The sequence below is a fragment of the Gavialis gangeticus genome, unplaced genomic scaffold (assembly GCF_001723915.1).
Source record: "Gavialis gangeticus isolate Ggan-Ray unplaced genomic scaffold, GavGan_comp1, whole genome shotgun sequence".
Classification (NCBI taxonomy): domain Eukaryota; kingdom Metazoa; phylum Chordata; order Crocodylia; family Gavialidae; genus Gavialis; species Gavialis gangeticus.
In genome coordinates this window covers 24,226,619-24,239,722 of record NW_017729029.1, presented here as the reverse complement: position 1 = coordinate 24,239,722, position 13,104 = coordinate 24,226,619, and the positions used below count along the sequence as shown (strand labels likewise).

The window sequence follows — 13,104 nt, the reverse complement described above, 5'->3', positions numbered from 1 at the left end:
ATCTTTTGCTGATGTCTGGACAGATCAGTATGTTAGTTATCACAGACATGGTGATGCTTTCTGAGCAGGGTATATAAGGATTTGTTTGCAGAACCGTCTTGACATACACAGTTAACAGTTTATATCCAAGATTTCCATCTTGTAAGGCTTCCTTCGCACCTCTGCCCCCCCAGTCTAATCAAGTTGAATTAAGACATTTGTTTTCACCGGGCATCACAAGCTTGATACATCTAACAACTAATTACAATCAGAAGCTTTAAGAGAAAATTACATTTTAATTTGTACACATATGTAAAACTACATATCTATTGTAAATGTAAAACAGTGTACAAACCCAGCATTAACCATAGAAAAACAAATGTCATGCGAATGTCAAGAGAAAACAAAAGTGTGGATTGATTCTGAAGCTATTATTGTTTTACATTTCTTGATACATTTACATATAGTGATATTTTGTAGGCTGTACACTTATGTGTATCAAAGCTACACTAAAAAGAAAAATAATAGTAATAGAACAAAAATTTATGTTTTGAGGAAATGGATAGAAAAGTGTTAAATCTTCTTTTCACAATCACTCAGTTTTAGCTGACTTTTTTTATTCAAACTTGGCTTGATTTGTAAGTGTCAATGAAATCTTCAGAACATGCCGAAATTAAAGTTTCTAGCTTCAGCAATTTTTGAATTACTTTAAGCACATGATTTCTGATTATGACATATGGCAGAAAGTGGCATTTCCCACCCTCTCAACCAAGTCAGAAATATCTCAACTTCATATATTTAAACTTCTGGATAAACTCATTTTGCAATTAAATTTCATTTTGAAGCTTAATCTTAGTAATTTTAGACTGCAAAATTGAGGGTGTTTAAAGATTTCTTTCTTTTGGGCTGAGTAAAAGAATTTTAGATTTTTGCAGCACTCATTCAGAATGAGTTTGCCAAGGAATAGCAGGGTGACAGATATAGACAAACTCAGAAAATTACAATTCTGAAAAAAATTACTGTTACTTACCATGTGCAATTCAATGGCAAACTTTGTAAAAAAAAATCCAAGCTAAAAATTTTATGCTACAGATAAACAATGGTATCTGGGGGAAAACAAAACTAACTTCTCTACAAGTTAAAAAACAGAAAACTTAATCAAGCTTTATTGCACCTGTGGTATAATTCTACTAGAACTAGAGGTGGGCAACTGGAGAACCAGCCCCAGATGCCAACTTAAAGGAGGTGCATGAACGGGTCCCTTTTGCCACCATTGGCACAGCCACCACTATTGTTGCCTTTGCTGCTACCACCCAGGGCACAGAACTCTAGTTATGCCTCTCACTAACTCCCACTGAAGTCAGTGGGTAGAAAGACTGGCATTATTGGGAGCTGGTATGGGCCCTTAGTTTTTGCGTGTTAGCTGCATGTTTTTCAAATGCCAGTCTTGGATGGCAGAGAGCCACTTTTCTTTCTACAAATGACTTCCTAGTGAGTTGGCCTTTCTGTCTTCTCTTTCCTAAAATAAACAGCAAAGCAGCTAGTACTAACTGAATAGTAAATTAGGGTGTATTTTTGAAGGATTTGTGTGAAGAGTATTTGATTATAATATTTTCCTTATTTGGAAAATTCATACAAGTAAAAAATTCAGGTTTGTACCCTCTAAGAAGCTCCATTTAAACATTCCTTGAGGAATGTTTGTTACAGAAACATGGATTTTATTAAACTTTTTAAATTGAAGTTTTGTTAGGAACAGTCAGGAACAATATTGGTGCTTTTTAAAGGAGTTTTAATGCCTAATTACATGGATTTTTAAATAAACAAAAAATAAACACAACCTATTACTTTTTCTGTTGCCCTCCCACTTCATATGAATTAGTTATTTCATATCCCTTCTCTGCCTCCATACTTTCACTTATGGTTGCTAATATTGCTATGTGGTCATATTTCAGTGGCAAGTATATTAAATTAAACACCCTCTTTGTTCTGTATGTAGTTGATAAATCTGGAAAGCACTTTGAGGTTTGTAAAAGTCTATATAAATCAATATAAAATATAAATGCAAGTTTTACAATATAAATAAAGTTTTACTTTTATTTCTGATGCCTCTCTGAAGTTATAAAAATACAGAATTTCAGAGGTGAATACTTTCCAAATAGTTATGAAATAAAATATAAAGTCCTATTGATTCCTTATGGAAGTAATGTTGTATTGACAAATGCATACCTTTTTATATATTATAAAAGAAAATCTTGATAGCTAGCTAATGTATAAAACACCTCTTTAAATTAGAAGTGCTAATTAAAGAAAATAATACAGAAATTAAACCAAAATTTGCCTTCAGGATATAGCTGTGAAATGGCATGCTGCCACAATGCAAAGTGTATCTTCTAGCACATTATAGTAAGGATGCAAGTAAACACATGAGAGAAGGATGTGGTTTCTCCCTTTTATTAAATTAACGTCAGTTGTTATCATTCTTAAACAACTACCTATATGGATTTTGCAGTCTTTATTTATCAGGATTTTTTAAAATCTGCTGCCACTTTTCTACTTCTCTAACCTTTGTATTGCCCCAGTGATTTACTGGTAGGTCATTTATCTATAATTATGGTGCTTTACCACAATGAATTATGGACAGCGTTTTTTTCCCCTTTATTGGTAACAGCTATAGTGTGTTGGGCTGCAGTGAATTACTGAGAGTTTTTCACTGGTAACTACTTAACTCTGAGCATCCCCATACAGTTATCAATTGCCATTTTATGAATGACTGTCTGACACTGCCTTTCCAGTTGTAGGTATCAGTTATTCTTTAAATGGATAGCTGCTTAGTGCAATGCTTCCCCCAGTAGTATTTATAGTTCTTTTATTAATAACCACCTGTCTTGGCTTTTCCCTGAGTTATCAAAACAGTAGTGACAGAGGAGACTATGGCTTACATCCTTGTCTTGCAGCTGACCAGGGGTGAGGTATAGGATTGTCCTTGTGTGCTGAATTTCTCTCTCTAATAGTTTTGCCTGATTCCCTTCCTTCTCTCAGCTTCTTTTGCTCTCTGATCGTGAAAATGCATTATCACCTCCATCCGTCTTGTATAAATTGTGGTCACTGAAAAGTGCAGCTTTAGGGTCAGATAAGGTTTATGCTCCTTTCCTAAAACTGAAAGGTGAAAACAAAGATAATGATCTGCTCTTCCTGGGAGCTCTTCATACAAAACCACCCCCACAAGAAATCACTATGCTTTAGGCATAATATTTTTATAGTGTGTTTCTAAATGGATAGGGTTTATGAGGACATAGTACCAGAACAGATAAGGCATCTTGCTGTGGCTCCAGAAGTACGAGTTCTATAAGCCAGTGACAATTTGGACAGGGGAGTCAAAGACAGATAATGCTAGCCATGTCAATCCTTTGCCTGCTGCTAGCCACAGGAACTAGTGTGCCTTAATCCTTTTAGCCCTGTGTGTTTCCAGATTCAAGACAAACCTTGACCTTCACATAATAACTCTGATTGATTTTGAGGGTCTGTTTAATTAGTGTTTCATAAGCGTGTGTAACGCTTTATCAGTATGAGTCTTTACTATCATTATATATTAATTATGGATTCCTGGACTGACTTGGTATATTTCATACCAACTACAGGCAATAAACACCACTGCAACCTCTCATCCTTTGATGAATTTTATATTAACAAAATGGCAAAATAGAAAGACTTTAAGAAGGATTATACTTTTATGCATTTCCACTATTGTGGGGTTCACTGTTGAACTTTATGTGTATGTAACCTGGGTGATGCTCAATAGTGCTATGCGGAGCTTTGGGTGGTGATTCGATTCGGAGGAGATTCAGCCTGATTCGGTGGCTGAATTTCCGAATCCAGATTGAATCAGGGGACCAATTAAAAGGTCTGAATCAATCTCGGTTCTCTCCTGGACTCTCCGTGCACTAGTCCGTGCACTGTGCGCCCTGACTCGTACAGGGGTTGGAGACTCGAGTTGCTGTGTGCGGCTCTGGGGCCTCGGTCTGTGCACTGGCTGTGCACTGACACAGCACTTCGTCATGGTGGGGGCTGGGAGACATGGCCGCTTGATGCTTCCTGTCCGGCGAGTCTCTCTGCCTTAGTTTTCACTCTTTCCTGGAATGGCCAGTGTGATAATTATAATTGTCTCCATATCTTGCAAATATTTTTGTCTTTCTGTTTGTTTATTAGATTGACATGCCATTCACCCCAAAGGCTGTGGGAAAACCAGATATATTAAAATATAATAATAGGTAATAAACTTCCCAGACAGTGCCCAGAAATTTAACTCCACCTGCTAAAAGTCTGTTCAGATAAAAAGGTCTTAGAATTCTTCTGGAACATGTCCAGACTTGGGCTTTGACAGATAGCTCTGGAACTCTCTCCCCAATTTCTGAGGAGTAACTATTCAGAATGACATCCCCTGTGTTTTCATCAAACAAACTTGGCACACAGATGGCATTTGCAGAAGGGTGGTCCTGGCTGACTCTATGGATTGTGATGGAATACAAGGGAGAAAGTGGTAGTATGTAGAACCTAAATCTTTTGGAGCTTTATAGTCAAAACTAGCACCTTGAATTGTGCCCTGAAAGCTACTGGAAGCTGGCTGTGTCCATTTTTTTGACAAATATTATGATAGCATTGTTTTCCTTAAACTTGCACTCACTAATCTTTTATATAGAGCCCCTCTACACATGCAGGTAAAGGTGCAGTGTAACCTATTCACAATCCACCCAATTGCACCTCCTGCCATGCCACATGTGCATGACAGGATGCGCCATTGGGGGATCATACATTAGTCCCTATTGTGCCTTATCACCAGTGCAAGGGACATCCAGGATTATGTTCCCAGACTCCCCCTGCACCAGTTCCCACGGTTGCAAGCCCCACAGCTTGCAGTGCAGGACGGCTCTCAGTGAGGGTAGTGTTCCCAGCGCTGCCCCATCTGTGAGTTGCACACCTTATGAGGCTTGCAGGAAGTAAGTAATTTCCCTGCTACAAGCTCCACAACTGATAAGGCTCACAGCAGGGGAAGCACTGAGACCTTAGTAATACCCAGGAAGCCTTAGTAATACGCAGGGTGTATCTGATTTAAATCACAATTTAAATCATTGGTCAGGAAGCCCTGATTTAATTGTTGTTTTCTACAAAAAGTACATCCTTGTTTTTTGATATAACCTTAATACATTTATTCACAACTCAGAGATAGATGGAGTTTTCATTTTTAGAAGGTATCCACTATATATTTTAAACCAGTGTTTTATTTTGATATTTTTTCAGATTAATTTTGCAGCTACATCAGAAAAGTGAATTATGATTTGGTTCTTTTATTTATCAAAACTAATTGAAACAGATACTTGTAAAGTCATTGGGAGGTGAACTATCTCCAATTCACAGGCTAATCATGGATAATTGGGGGATATTTTTGCTACACCTTATTAGGAGGACAACAGCAACCATCACCAAAAACAACAGACATTTAAACTGTTCTATTTAACTAAAACAACAAGCATGTAGCTTTTTCTATTTTGGATATTTTTCTTCAACAACAAACGTGTGTAATTATTTTAACAAAACACTGATATGTATTTTTGAATTTTTAACTATTTTAGTTCTAAATGTAAAATGTGTTTTTTAACAAAAAATGTATATAGATTATTTTAGCCAGGTCAACATAAGGAATTTAAAATTCTGGGTTATGCAGCAAACTCAGTCTTCACCTTTCTCTTCCTATTTATTCATAGACTGGACAAGAAAGAGAAGCTTTTCTGCTTTTTCAGTTCCCAAGTGATTTCTCAATTTAGAATGAATTAGTCCAAAGGAAGAAAATATTTTTTTTATACCTGCAGAAGTTACTGCTGATAAAAGCCAGATTATCACTTCAGTAGTCTCTGATGTATTCTGGTGCTTAAGTAACTTCCACCAGTTCACTTGTGCGACCTTTCTTTAAAACCTCATCAGCAAACATATATTTCTTGAATAGTTCACCTTTAGCCCTGAAATTTATTATAGTTGGTATTATGGAGGGATGATTGCACCATGTCATAGCCAACTCTTCTTCGGTAGTTAAGGACTGATCCTGATACTGAGTATTAAGAATATTGGCAAGAAAATGAGCTGGAGATTGTGCTTGATCTATTCATTTTTTTTTAAATGCTGGTAATTTAACTGTGTCATTGCATGTTTCTCTTTTCAGGGTCTCACTTGGTTCCTTCCAAATTTCAAGAGCATCAGAAGTAAAACAGCAATGTCCCTGCACTTAGTTCAAGGGTATAAAAATAGGCTTTAGAATAGTCAGCATATGTTCTTCATTTTTCCCTAGTCCAGTGTTGAACTTCGGCTATGACTGTTCCATCTATTTTGCCACAATTTTGTTCACAAATTGTCATCAGTTTAGGCCGGTTCTCAATATATCGCTCAAAATAGTCAACTACCAAGTTCCATCGCACATTTTATGGGAGAGTTAGTTTGGTTGCTAGTGCTTTTTTCAGAGCAGCTGCTGCAAAGTGGTTGTTATGGAAGTATTTTGCAATTTCAACATTAGCCTTTATTTCTGGAGCACTGAAGTCTTTGTCTAAGAAATGCATCAAATGAGCACTGCAGCCAGATGTTATTAGCTTGGGGCTTTCTTCACTTTCTTCTAGATTTCTTCTCATCTTTGATGCATTTGCAGCATTGTCTGTGACAAAAAAGTGTACATTTGCATTTTTTTCATAGTTTGTTATAGCTTTTACTGATCCTTTATTCGTAAGTATTCTGCTGTATGTGTATTCCCTGATGTGTCAATTGTTTCTTCTGTTGTTACGCAAGCCCATATTACTGGATCATTGTGGACTTTGCTCCACCCATTAAGACTCTGGTTAACAATTTTCTCCTCTGGACTTTTTGCGCAGTTCAATTTCTTTCTCGTACACTTTATCCAGCAATTTGCCTGCTATATTTGCTCTGTAGGGCGGACTGTATTCTGGTAGTAATGACTGAACCATGTCAATGAAGTGTGTGTTCTCAAACATACAGAATGGAGAGTTTGTTGCATAAACAAATGGAGCAGTTTTTTCCATTAGTTACCTCTTGCTGTAATCTGCTGGTTCTTAGTACAGACTTGTCCATAGTTGTTACTGGATGTTGGGGATTTATATCTTTTTGCTACAGGTGATATACTACGTGACATGCCAGACTGGAATGCTGGTATCATTAGCAGTAGGCCTGTGCAAAGCAGCTAGTATTCACTTTGGATTTGGATTCGGCCAATTAGGGGATCAGTGATTCGATTCAGTGATTCAAATCACTGTCCCAAATTGATTTGGCCGAAAATGATTCGGAGATTCAGCTGCCACCAAATAGGCCTAATCTCCAAATCAAACAGGTCCCATCTGCTGCCTGCTCTCCCAGCCCTGTCAATGGCTGCCCCATCTGGTCCCAGCCTCCCAGCTCTTTAAAAAAAAAAGCCCAGCATTCACTGGCTGCTGCCAGGTGCAGGGGAGGGGGCAATCTCTGCTGTCCCCCACTGCCTCGTGCTGTGTGAGGAGCCTCTGCCAGGAGCCCCCAGAAGCCCTGAGGCAACTGCAGCAGCTGTGGAGCTTTTATTTTTTTAAAGAACCGGGATGCTGGGGCCAGGTAGGGCAGCCATTGATGGGGCTGGGAGAGCAGGCAGGGGGTGGGGGCTCATGGCAGAGTCCCCCACGCAGCATGGGGCAGTGGGGGGCAGCAGAGATCAGAGGGTTGGGGAAGCAGGGAGGGGATGGAGCCTGGTGGGGTCAATTCAAAGAGCTTTGAATCGATTTCTGAATCAATTTGGAGAGCTTCAGATTGATTTGGACTTTTTGATTCATCTCTTGATTTGATTCAGAGATTTGGCCACCGAATTGAGCCGAATCTCCTCCAAATCAAATAAGCACCTGAAGTTTTGCACAGCCCTAATTAGCAGATAACTCTGAAACAGTAGACAATGATGATGATGTTGAAGATGGATAGTCAGAATCCTGTATGTTGAGAATGGATCCTCCTGAACAAAAGAATTCAATGCAGTCACAACAGTACTGCTCATTTAGCATTACTCATTGCACTCCGTGCTACTTTAGAAGTAAAACTGTAAAATGAAGATCTGCCTGTTTCAGCCATTATTTGATATCAGAGCTGCATTAAAAATATGACAGTTCCTTAAATTAAATAACAACTATATTTTTGTTCCAACATTTTTATGAGAATTCAAGTAGTCCAGAAGTTCACCCAGAAGATATGGACATGGAAGACAGGCAGGCTTTAAGAAAGTAGTATGAAATAAGACTGTTTACTAACTTAGAGTTCCTGCATGTTCAAACAACTTCCAATCATCATTTTTGGAGCAGCTTACTCCTGAGAAGGAGCACTTCTCGTGAAGTTGTTTCATTTGGACAACTAGACCTTGCATTTCTTTGTTGCACTGTTTGTTTTTTGCACACATGCCTGTTTTACCCACAGGTAGAGGAACTTCATTAAAATATTCCCAAACAAGGTCCGTTTTATGGTCTGGCAAGCCTGATGTCATGATAGGTTTTCCCTTCTACCGTACCATTCCCTCACTAGATTTCAAATCAATGGAGAGGCTATACTCAGAAACTTATCCCTCAAGACTTCTGGAATACTCTGCTCAAAATGTTTTTTATTTTGTTTCTACTGCCCCTCCCTCCCTGCATTTATCTCCAGATGCCTCCTCTTTGCCCAGATCTACTTTATTATCCTCTCTTCATTTAACTTCTTGAAACTTTGCACTTTTAGAGAGAGCTAAGGGATTGAGTCTGTGTACACAAACTTGCATAGAGACAACAGGGCTGATGGGTAGGTAATCAGGTCAGTTATCTCTAATCTCCATATTCTGCTATTAACAAGAATGGTATCTCTAGTAACACAAATCCAATTTGAGTACTGAAGAAGCTAAGCATCACAGGGAATTTATACACATGCTTTTTTGTCCTGCAACGCGCTGGAGATCTTCCACTTGAGAGCAGACTCCATTAATTGAGTCTGCTCCACATGTCAGCTGAGGCAAACTGCGCTGTGCCATGTGTAGTAGTATAAGTGATGAAAAGTATGTTAGTGCACAGAAAATGGTGGTGGTACACTTTTGAACTAAAGTGCTTCCAATGTGTTTTAGTTCAAAAGCGATTTTCTAGACTGAACACTAAGTCCCTTTGGGGTTCTTTACTAATCTTTAGAGGAGCCTCTGGGAACCCCATAAGACTGGACCTCTAATATAGTCCAGGGCCTGTTGTGATCTATTTATAAAACATTTCTAAAAAGGTTACATGTATATATTGTCTCAAATAATATATAATCAGAAGTTATAATCCATATTCCATGATGATATCTTTGAGTTTTAACATACCTTAAATTAAAACGATCTTTATATAGGTTTATTTTTAAAAAGGCATCTTAACAACAACCAAAAATAATTAAATAAAAAATCTGATTTAAAAAAAAATCCATTTTTTTAATTTAAAAAATAGTTGATTTTTATCCACTCTGGTAATACCAACAAAAATACCGTATTAAGGCAGTTGTCAATTTTTTGAAAAAACAGGTGGTCCTCATTCCTTCCAACAGTATCCATAGTCTGAATATGTGAAATGTAGAATATTTTCTAAATTGAAATGAGTCTTTTTTTTTTAGAAAGTGACTAATGTGATTTTAAAATGTGTTGGTCTGAAATTTCTGCAGAGCAGACTGCATTTCCTAGATTACTACCAGAAACTTGAAAATAAACATTGAATGGTAACTAGGGCTTTTCAGTGGCTTAAGGCAACATTTCAATTCTTTATGTGTTTCTCCTTTTGTTAGTAATCTGATTGCTAAGAAAAATGATTAAGAGTTTTCTCATAAATACCTCATTACACAACCATACATTTCTTATATTTATTTAATTAACACACACAATGTATTGCCACAGGATGATGTGGAGGCCAATAGAGTCACTGAGTTCAAAAGTGGGTTAGACAGATTTACTGAGAACACCCATTGCAGACCTTTAAATTCAATGCTTAGGCATGCCTTGTTCAGAAAGGCATAAGTTTTTGTAGACTATTGCATGCTCCATCAGATGCTATGAATAGCAAGTAATTTAGAAAGTTTTGGGGAAAGGGGGTGGGTCATGATAAGAGCAGTGACATTGTACAATAAAGAGAGCCAAGAAATGCACTTAGGAATTTAATCCATTTTTCTACATCTTTCCAGAACCACACAATGCATCATTTGCACTAATGACTTATACCATGTGATTAGGAATGTCTGGAGTGATGATCCCTTAGCTACTTTGTTTCATAACCTATTAATTGCAGTGCACAGGTTTAAGTGCTGGGGTCTGTGCTCTTGGGCTAGGGACAGACATTACACATAAACCGGTTTAAGTGATCAGAAACTGGTTTAAACCTGTAACAGAACAGATCTTCAGTGCACATAAACTAGTTTGAGAATGGCTGAAACCAGTTTGCGATAAACCTGGTTGAATGTAGTATCAGACTTAACTAATTTGGGTCAAACCAGTTTAAGCAAGGTCTGTCCTAGACCCCTTGCTGGTTTAAGATAAACCAGACTCTGCCAGCAACCCAGCATGCTCTCTGGGTTGGGCAGGGTTGTGCTCCACAGTGGGGCTGGCCCCTCCCTACTGCTCCCTGGCTGCAGCTCTGGCAAGACTGAGGGCTGCTCCCCACCTCCCCCACACCATTCCCTGCTAAGCAGGAATTCCACACTCCCCTCTGCTTTGCCAAGAGGTGTCTGTGTATAAGCTAGTAGACCACATGCTGGCTACCTGAATCAACAAGTGGAATCAACAGGTAGAATCAACAGGTAGCTGGTAATGTCCCTCTGTTGTTTTCTTAGGTGATAAACATTGAGTTAGAGGTGATGGAAACTGTTATGAAAACTCCTAGGAACTCTGGCACTATGACCAGAAGGCAAAAGATACTGAACAAATAAAGAGTCCATTCTTTGTCTACTACACAATAAAGACAAAAAGATCAAAAGTTAAAAAAAATTAAGCACTGAGAGATTTAGGGAATAATTTATTTTATATTCCCCTTTTATATTTGTGTTAATATAGTTTTGGTGACAGTATTTTACTCCTGTTTCATAGCATTTTAGGGCTACTGAATCCAATAGTGTACATCTCTCATTGCTGTACTTTTTTGTTCAGCTGACATGACCACCTGGGTAAAGGACTCAACATAAAATTTTGTTGTTAAAAATGTTGCAGTTGTTTTACCACCCTAATTTAATACCCTGTTGTCTCTCAAATTGCTACTATCTACTGAGAAATTTACTGTGAACTATGTTATAACTCCTAGATGTTCCTTCTCAATGTGCAAAATAAATGTAAGCTCAGAGAGCCTAGTAGATCTAACTTATTTTGTTTTTAGTATTGTGCATTACTATCCAACTATATATATTTTAAATATTTGCTACTAACCAGCCCAATTACTTTAAATACAACATAATTTTCTATAAACATTAACATTTTTCAAAAAATAAAAAGGTCTTATTTTCCTTTCTAAATGAATAAATGTAATACATTTATTTTTTTGCATTTACCAACATACTATTAACAGATATATTGATAATTAAATATGATAATGGATCTATTAGATTTATTTCATAATTTTGAATTTCATATTAGTCTCTAAGAAACATTATTTGCCTTGTTTTCTACATGAATTGGAATGGGCATTCTTTATATCTCTTTATTCTAGAGTAGGGTACCAGAACGCATTTTATATTGCCAGATACTGGGATTACTGGGGGTTTGTTTGTTTTGTTTTGTTTTGTTTTGTTTTGTTTTGTTTTGTTTTTTAAAGGAATATGACCTGAACGTTTGCAGCCAGCCACAGAAATACCTGTGAATAAGAACATACATTGTGATATGAATTTTAAATAGTCTAACTGGAACAGTTTCTAGCTCTGACCCAGTTCTGTTCACCCCTGCTCAGTCAGGGGTACAGGCAAAGCCCTGTGGTTACCTGGGTCAGATCCAGTGACTCTGAGAGCTAAATCCAACCTGTGGGCCATATATTGCTGACCCCTTGTCTGACCATTTATCAGGAGGTTATTTCCTGTTCCTTTCCTGAGTTTCCTTGCAGCCTTGATACTCCCCAGTTTGGGGTTCAGTTTCTAAAATCCTTATGAAATACGGTCCTTTGAAAGTCAGTCAGGCCTTTGGTTTCTTTCTCAGACCACTGTGTAACCTCCATAGGTCCCCTCTGTTCCCCTGTTATCTTTCTTATAGTACTTATGTAGCCTTTCTAGCCCCTAATCTATTGGTCATGTTTTGGCCAGGAAATACTGGCTTCCAGCTAATAACTCCTGGTTGCTTCTCTGACCATGTTTATCTGTTGCTTTAAAAATTCTAATACCCTTACTGGGAAGTGGGTAATGGCCTAATTAACTGTCCTTTGCCAGCCCTGAATGAGGTCAGAGTGAGGTCTTTGAAGAGAAAGAGAGTCATCTATGGAAGCTGAGCCCAAGAAATCTGGATTTTTAGCTAGTATTCTGCCCTGAGTTCAAATGGAGACAAATAGGACTGTAAATTAAGGTACCAATCGTGGTCTAAATGCTTGTGTCTTTCATAGTTCATAGCCATGTCAGGTGTCTGTCAGTTATCTAAAAAGAGCTTTACAAAAAGTGGAACAGGAGTTGAATAAAGTATTGCATGCGCATGTAGGAAGAAAATGGGAAAGGACATGGCACAATTTGATATGCAACTAGCAAGGGATATGAAAGGCAATAAAACAGCGCTCTACAAGTAGAAGACCAAGGAAAAAGTAGCCCCTTTACTGAATGCAGAGGGTAAATTAGATAGCTCCATTAAGTGGCTTAGCTGTGTATAAAAGGTCTGGGGGATGAACCTCCCAGCCCAGGAATGTTCCCTCTGGCTCAGTGCACTGTGGAGGGGCTGACTGGGGCATGAGGAGTAAATTAATTTATTTCAGCTTAATAGGAGCGCTCATGTAAACACACAACGTTTACTGCAAAGCTAATTAGTCTACTACGCAGTAAACATCTCATGTAGATATGCCTGCTGAATGCTAATCATGAAGCCAAGGTGTGATGCTTCCTTCTTTGGCCTGCAGGGAGCATAGCATC

At 38.0% G+C, this 13,104-nt stretch overlaps 1 protein-coding gene across 3 annotated transcripts in view; it reads left to right on the top strand.

Annotated features, from left to right (window-relative positions):
* The window catches only part of PCDH11X (protocadherin 11 X-linked), a 1,731,112-nt gene that overhangs the window by 261,009 nt on the left and 1,456,999 nt on the right, over window positions 1-13,104 (top strand). The gene's annotated exons all lie outside the window — the stretch shown is intronic.